Raw genomic sequence first — 8,640 nt, forward strand, 5'->3', positions numbered from 1 at the left:
GCAAGAAGAGGGACAATCCATGTTCTTCGTGTAGCTATAGAAACAACAGTTAACCATAACTTTAAACTAACAACCATAATACCCATATTCCAAGTCTTCCTACCCCAACAATAGTAGGGATTAACAAAATTAACAATTTTCAAAAAAAATCTTCATAAAATTGAGAGGATGAAACTCTTAAAAATAGAAGATAGCAACATACACTCTACTAAAATTTATAAAGTACCAAAACCTAGAATAGGATAAATTAATCTTGGTTGATGTTCTCCTAGTCTTCATTTAGCTATTTGATTCCTTCCATTCAATTCTCAATCACCATGACACTCTTTATCTCCTCATAGTTTTACTCCTTAACCTGGCTCACCTTTTTGAGTTTTCTTTTTGCATTGATGAACCTTAAAATAGCCCTTCTCATGATTTCTTTATGAACTTTGCAAATAGAAGATACAACCAATCCCAATTCAAGATCAGTGATCGCTGATTTGAGCCTTTTATTTGGGTTGACTCAATGTTCTCATTAATTTCTCCAAACTTATCAGAGAAATCCTTTTTAAAGTCTTCCATCCTCCTCTGAACATTGGTAAGGGAAGTCTTCATGTCATTGGTTTTAGTTTTTTCATTAACTTTACTCCCCTCAAATCCCCCTGTAACCACTAAGTCCACCACATTCTATTTTCCTAAGGAGTCTGGCTCTCCTCATCCATTTCTTCTGCCTCTTCATCACAATAAACTTCATTAGAGAGATAATAACTAGATTTCTCTGGCATATCTTCCACTTTCGTGTCTTCAGCCTTGTCCTCCAATTAGCAGTTGTGGGAATCCTCCTTGCTTTCTTCCTTGTAATTCTTTCCTTTTTTATTTTTTAGCCTAGTAGATTTCCTCTCACCCGAGCTAAAATTCACCTATTTCCTTTTAGGCTCCAAAGTTGTTTCCTTCAACTCATATTCTAAGTTCACCTCCCCATCATGCTTATCAATATCAATAATATCTTCCACAATTATTATCTTTTTAAGGGTACTTGTAGAGCTATATTTGGCTAAGACATTACTCTATTTCTTGGGGGCCTCCATAAGCAAGGATTTTTCTATAGAGGTACTATTTTTCTTTAAAGACTTAGAGGACTTAGGATTATCCAAAATTTGGGGGGAATCAATTTAGGTTTTCTTAGTAGAAATTTCTTCAATAACCACAAAGGACTTGGGAGCTTTGGGGGTCCAGGAGGTTTCAATGGGAAGTAGAGATCTACCAAACCTTAAGTGATGAGCATAAACATGCTAATATAACAAAGATTAGCCCTTGGTGAATATGAGGGTTTTCCCCAAGGACAATGTTGTTAACCAGAAATGAGAACAAGAAGAAAGGGATGTCAACCTTTTCCCCATTCTCAACATATTAAGAAATGAAAAATGATAGCAATGATAGGTATCATGATGACCTTCCAAATTAAAATATTTTATTAAACAATAACAAATGACACCAAAAGGGCTAGGGAGAGAAAGCCTATTGTACCCATTACCAGAATTCACTCTAACTAATTCCTCTATTCCTTCAAAGAACTTATGCCTTAATTAACTGTAGTTCATCATGCCTTCCCTTTCCACTTTAAAACTAACACACCCCAACCATGTAGCTTCTCCTATCATCTCTGGCATCACTACAAATCTAGTGCTCCCAATAACCACGTGACCCTTATTTCAAGAATTGGAGAGCTTACTAGAGATGATCGTGTTGTGGCATTTCATCACATGGATATACAATTGTAACTCTTACCTAACAAAATATCCCCAAATTTCTTTATTATTATCCATCTCTTTTCAATTTAAAAGTTCCACAGGTTTTGGTAGACCTCCAATGATATTATGGGTATATGCAGGATCATGGTCAACCAAACTATGGCCCTAAGTGGCAGTGAAAAACCAATGAATCAGGTTTATGTCAACTTGACACATAATTTTGAAGTGGTTCTGGAATTTATATCAAAAAGTTGTAAGAAAATGATCTATAAGAAATTGAATCTAGTTTCTAAACTACTAGGCCTTTTCTAGAGAAAAATATATTTGATTGGTCAAAAGTTTGGATTTTAATGTAGTACTACAAAAATTTCAAGGCAAAAATAAAAAGTAGGCGTATGTCTGACCACCTTAATCAAAATCAAATGATAGCATTTTTTAATATAATTACAAATATAAAAAGTAGACTCATGCTCAGATGTGACACATATTTTTGGAAATTTTTATTCCAAATAAATAATTAATTATGAATTTTCTACTATATTTTTTTCAGAATTAAAAAACTTTCATGTCTAACCACCTTAACTAGTCCAAAAAAAATCAAATTAAATTTTTTTTTTTCCTTATACTAGTCAAAGCATAGAATGTGACACATCTTTTGAATTTCACAAATCTTATACAATTTGAAAGTTATAGCTATTTTTCAATCAGTGTGTCAATCAACACTTTGTACTTAACTCCACTAGAAAATAAGTCATAATTACTTACTTAACTCATAATTTGATAGACATTATATCAATGGAAAGGGTATGTGCAGGATCATGGTGTGCCAAAAAGTGGTGATGTGAAAAAAATAGAGTTTGAAGACATCTAAAAGCGCTTCAAAATCCACTCTGACTTTTTTTCACCTATCTAGGTACCAAACCTAGAAAGTAAGGCCCGAGCCTTATCAGATATCCGATAACATGGGGAAATATATATGAAATAATAAATTATTTATTACATTATATAATTATAAAATAATAAATATATATTATATTATTTACAAAGATTAAAATGAGTAAAATATAATATAATTTAGTATAATATTATAATATGATATAATATATAGTAATGTAATATAATATAAAAAAAATATAATATAATATAATATATAATATATAATATATAATATAATAATATAATATAATATTATATTATATTATATTATATTATAATATAATAATAAAAAAGTAATATATTATAATATAATATATAATATATCTAGTAATATATGAACCATGGAAATATCCGATAACCGATATCTATCAGACAATATTAAAAAAAAGAACAGAGCTCGCGAGCTCATTTCAACAGTATTTCAATAGCACTTTTATGCCAGGGATTAGATATCGAATACCAATTTGGATATACGATACTAAGGCTTTTTTTTTTTAAATCATTTTTAATATAAATTCAATAGATTTTATCATGATTTTGTTAGTTTTAGTTGAATCTAGGCTTTTTTTGATAAAAATTGTTAAAATTAAGGTTTTTTTTAATATATATTATTTTTTGCAATTTAATAGGAATGGCTGATCAAAATGATGACACTGAGGAAAGGAATAATATTCTTCGTAACCCCCCACCAAAAAATCCAGTGCCCCCACAAAACCATCCACCAAATGATCCTCTACCCTCTCAAAACCCTCCTCGAATCAAAGATTTGATAAATGAAAATCTCATCGAATTGAAGGGTTTGCGAAGAACATATAATAATGTACCTGCATTGGTTCCTATTTTATCCACATTAAACACCATAGTGGATAACATTGAAACCCTTACCAACCAAAAAAAATGCGGCTCTTCATTAGCATGATGAAATGCACAAGATATTTGATGATGGTTTGGACTATGATGAGGTTGTGACCCTCAATATAACCAAAGAGGATTTGGCTAGCCTTTTTGCAAATCGAAAAATGGGTATACCAATTGATCAAAAAAAATCCAAACTATCGATTAAATGGTGCACAAATGATGCCATACATGCAAACTTTTGAGATCATTGGGGGATGGTTTTTGATATCCCTACACATAGAAATTTAGACATGCCATTTTATTTCCTTAGAAAATTATATGCAAATTTTTTGTTGAAACTTAAAGTGAACTATTGGAGCATGAAGCCCAACATGGGTTTAGGACTAGGAGCTCCTCAGGATAGACCCTCTTTCCAGCGGAAGAAAGCTAGCACTTTTGTCCCCCCACTGATATCTCCCCCCTCCTCAAGTGTAGCATCCTGATATTATGGCAGAGGCTAGCTCTCAGACCATCAGAGCCATTCATAGGCTGACTAGCCTAATGATATCTCAGGCTAGGTCAGTCCTACCTCCTCGTGTTGATGATGTCAGTGCTAGTTCATCATCGGCTAACTCATCACATGTTTGTGTGCCTCACACTTGCATTATGTGCAAGAATATTTTCCTGGGTCCCATAGGTGATCTTCTTGAGTATCATTTTGTATTAGACAAGGATGCGCTAGACACATGCACAAAGGTGACAGACCCTAATGCGAGAGAGGAGGGGAATGCAGAGGCATGGACTCCTTCGATGTCGGTACATGTATAAATTTTTTTGTTATAACATATGTGATTTAAAGTTAATTTTTATAATAGAATAATTTTAATTTTTAAGCCATACTGACTTATGTATGTATGTGATCTTCATTCATGTTTAGTTGATGACCAAGGAGGAGCTTAGACAAATTGATGATGCCATGCTCTCGGCCATTTTATTTGGCCTTGAGACATCTATGGTACATTATGTTGTGTTTTAATTGTTTTTTCTATTTGATATTGTAGCATATATGGTTGCTAATCTTTCTTTTATCTTGCAGGTACCACCTGTCCCGGGAGGACAAAGTGCGGGGGATGAGCCAACACACATTGAAAAAGGAAAGGTAATTAGGTGCTTTCTATTTGATTAAATATCGATGCATTCTTGTAAAATTTATGTGGTAATGAAATTTAATTACATTCTTTATTGTATATAGGGCATGGCTACTGGTGATGAGCCTGTACAAATTTTACATTGTAGATGATCAGGCATTTCCATTCACACGAGAGCGCCATTGTATGTATAAGTATCATTTATTTTTTATTTTCCTTATCTTCATAAATAAATTCAAAACTGATTTCTGTGATATTAACAACTACTATTTTGTATCTCAAAGGAGACTCCTAGTGCACATGAGGTTCGATGGGAGAGTTATGTAGATTTGATGATGTGACCACTCTATCCTGAGGAGGAGCCTACAATAGTAAGTTGTAGTTTGAATTAATCATTAAATACATTATAAATTTAGCATGCTATGAATTATAATGTTATATTTTAAGTTGTAGATTCATTTGACAAACATATTTGAACATACACAACCCACAATCAGTGAGGTACAAGCATTGTCGAAGCCATATGAGAGGACTCCTAACCGGTGCATGAGGTCAATGAGAGAGGTATTTATTATGAAATTTTAATAGTATAAATCTTCATTACAAAAAAGATCAATTATGCATTTGAGTAATTCAATGTTAATACAAAGAATCATATAAATTTAGTAGTCTAACTTTGGGTTTTCCTTTTTTGTTTATGTAGGAGGCATCTGATCCACCTAGTGCAGCAAAGAGGCTACATTTAGATCATCCACCAGCACCCTAGGATAGTATAGTTTCCATAGGATGTGTCATGAGACATTTTGAGATGGCATATGCCACATTGTTTACAGAAACATTGATATTATACACATTTCGATGGCATGATCAACCACATTTTGTATATGGATCTATGTATTTTGATATAAATTTGAGTACTTTGTCTATGGATACATGATCTTTGATATATATTTGCGTAAAATTTTGTCTATGGATACATGTATTTTGATATATATTTTTCTCATTTATGTGCACAATGATATACATATTAATTTAGTATCTAGTATTGTTCAATTTATTGTGGATCATGTGTATTGTTCATGTTTATGGAATATCACTAATTTTGATTATGTTTGTTATATTCGATTCAAATGCAATAATTTGTGAATAACATTTTAACAACCTTTATTAACAAATTTGGATGAAATGTTTAATTTGAAGTGCTATCATGACATAAACACACTTGTTAACCTCCTACAAAAGGTTCAAATAACCCCAAATCTAATTTTAAACTCCACCTTCAACCTTGAAACTAACTCTTGGATTCAAATATAATCTCAACATAGTTAAGGACTCCACTCCTCAACCATGGATTATATTCCCAACCATGAACTCATTCCTAGACTCATAATCTTTGATAACTAGCACTTCACTTTGTTACTATCCTCATACTACAACTTTTCAATTTCAACATAACCTTAAAATATCCAAACTTAAGAGACTTGATTGAATCAAACCTTTTTCAAAATGTTACTATCTCTCAAAAATGAGATAGGTTATTTTAGGCCTCAGCATCACCGTCCTATAGCATTCGACAATTCATTGATAGCCCTCACAAGCTCAGAGTTATTACCCTTGGAAGATCGACCTAAAAATGCACTTAGACAACATTGGAAGCTTCTCAGTATGGGGTGGCCACGGATGATGGATGGTCTCTATGGTTGAAAAAAGGTTGTCACTAGGGTTCACCTGCCCACTTGGAGCTAATGGCACTAACAATTCGATGCCAAGATCAACAATTTCAAAGTTCTGTTGTGGTGCACCTATGAACTGAGGCACACTACGAGTTTTGGCATCGAACAAGATCACTATACCAAATCCAAATGGAATGTTCTCTCTCAAAAATGAGATAGGTTATTTTAGTTCTTAGCATCATCATCTTGTAGCATTTGATAGTTCATCAATAGCCCTCATGAGCTATGAGTTATGACCCTCAAAAGATTGACCTCGAAATGCACTTAGAGCACCTTGGAGACTCCTCGGTATGGGGTGGCTATGGATGATGGATGATCTCTGTGGCTAAAACAAGGAGGTCATTAGGGTTCACCTACCCACTCAAAGCTAATGGTGCTGATGATTCGATGCCAAGATCAGCAGTTTCAAAGTTACATTGTGGTGCACCTATGAACTAAGGCACACTACGAGTTTTTGCATCAAGCGAGATCATTCAGCCGAATCCAAAGAAAACGTGATTTCTTTAAAATGAGATAGATTATTTTAGATCTTAGCATCACCATCCTATAGCATTTGACAATTCATCGATATCCCTCATGAGCTCTAAGATATGACCCTCGGAAGATCGACCTTGAAATGCACTTAAAGCACCTTGGAGACTCCTCAATACGGGGTGGCCAAAGACAATGGATGGTCTCTGTGGCTAGAACAAGGGTGTCACTAGGGTTCACCCACCCACTTGGAGCTAATGGCACTGACGATTCAATGCCAAGATCAACAGTTTCAAAGTTACATTGTGGTGTACCTATGAACTAAGGCACACTACGAGTTTTGACATCGAGCGAGATCACTGTGCCGAATCCAAATAGAATATGATCTCTCAAAAATGAGATAGGTTATATTACATCTTAGCATCACCATCCTATAGCATTCAAAAATTCATCGATAGCCCTCATGAGCTCCAAGTTATGACCCTCATAAGATCAACCTCAAAATGTACTTAGAGCACCTTGGAGACTCCTCGATACAAGGTGGTTGTGGATGATGGATGGTCTCCATGGCTGGAACAAGGATATCACTAGGGTTCACCTTTCCACCCAAAGCTAATGGTACTGACAATTTGATGCCAAGATTAGTGGTTTCAAAGTTACATTGTGGTGCACCTATGAACTAAGGCACGCTGCGAGTTTTGGCATCGAGCGAGATCGCTATGCCGAATCCAAATGGAATGTGATCTCTCAAAAATGAGATAGGTTATTTTGGGTCTCAACATCATTGTCTTATGGAATTTGAAAATTCATTGATAGACCTCACAAGCTCCGAGTTATGACCCTCGAAACATCAACCTCAAAATGCACTTAGAGCACCTTAGAGACTCCTCAGTACGGGGTTGTCGTGGATGAGGAATGACCTTTGTGGCCAAAGAAAGGTGTTACTAGGGTTCACCCTCCCACTTGGAGCTAATGGCACTGATAATTTGATGCCAACATCAACGGTTTCAAAGTTACGTTGTGGTGCACCTATGAACTGAGGCACACTACAAGTTTTGGCATCAAGCAAGATCCAAACGGAATGTGATCGCTCAAAAATGAGATAGATTATTTTAAGGTCTTAGCATCACCATCCTATAGCATTTGACAGTTCATCAATAGCCCTCACGAGCTCCAAGTTATGACCCTCATAAGATCAACCTCAAAACACACTTAGAGCACTTTGGAGACTCCTTGGTACAGGGTGGTCACAGACAATGGATGGTCTACGTGGTCAAAAAAAGGACATCACTAGGGTTCACCCATCCACTCAGAGTTAATGGCATTGATGATTTGATGCCAAAATCAATAGATTCAAAGTTATGCTTTGGTGCACCTATGAACTGAGGCACACTGCAAGTTTTGGCATCAAGAAAGATCGTTGTGCCGAATCCAAACAAAATGTATCTCTCAAAAGTAAGATACGTTATTTTATGTCTCAGCATCACCATCTTGTAGCATTTGATAGTTCAATGATAGCCCTCACGAGCTCTGAGTTATGATCCTTAGAAGATCGACCTTGAAATGCACTTAGAGCACCTCGGAGACTCCTTGATATGGGGTGGCTGCAGATGATGGATGGTCTCCATGACCAGAACAAGGGTGTCACTAGGGTTCACCCACCCACTCAAAGCTAATGGTGCTGATGATTTGATGCCAAGATCAATGGTTTCAAAGTTACGCTGTGGTACACCTATGAACTGAGCCATAGTGCGAGTTTTGGCATTGAGTGAAATTGCTTTG

This window comes from Cupressus sempervirens, chromosome 5 (genome assembly GCF_028749045.1).
Source record: "Cupressus sempervirens isolate cs-2001-9-10 chromosome 5, ASM2874904v1, whole genome shotgun sequence".
Classification (NCBI taxonomy): domain Eukaryota; kingdom Viridiplantae; phylum Streptophyta; class Pinopsida; order Cupressales; family Cupressaceae; genus Cupressus; species Cupressus sempervirens.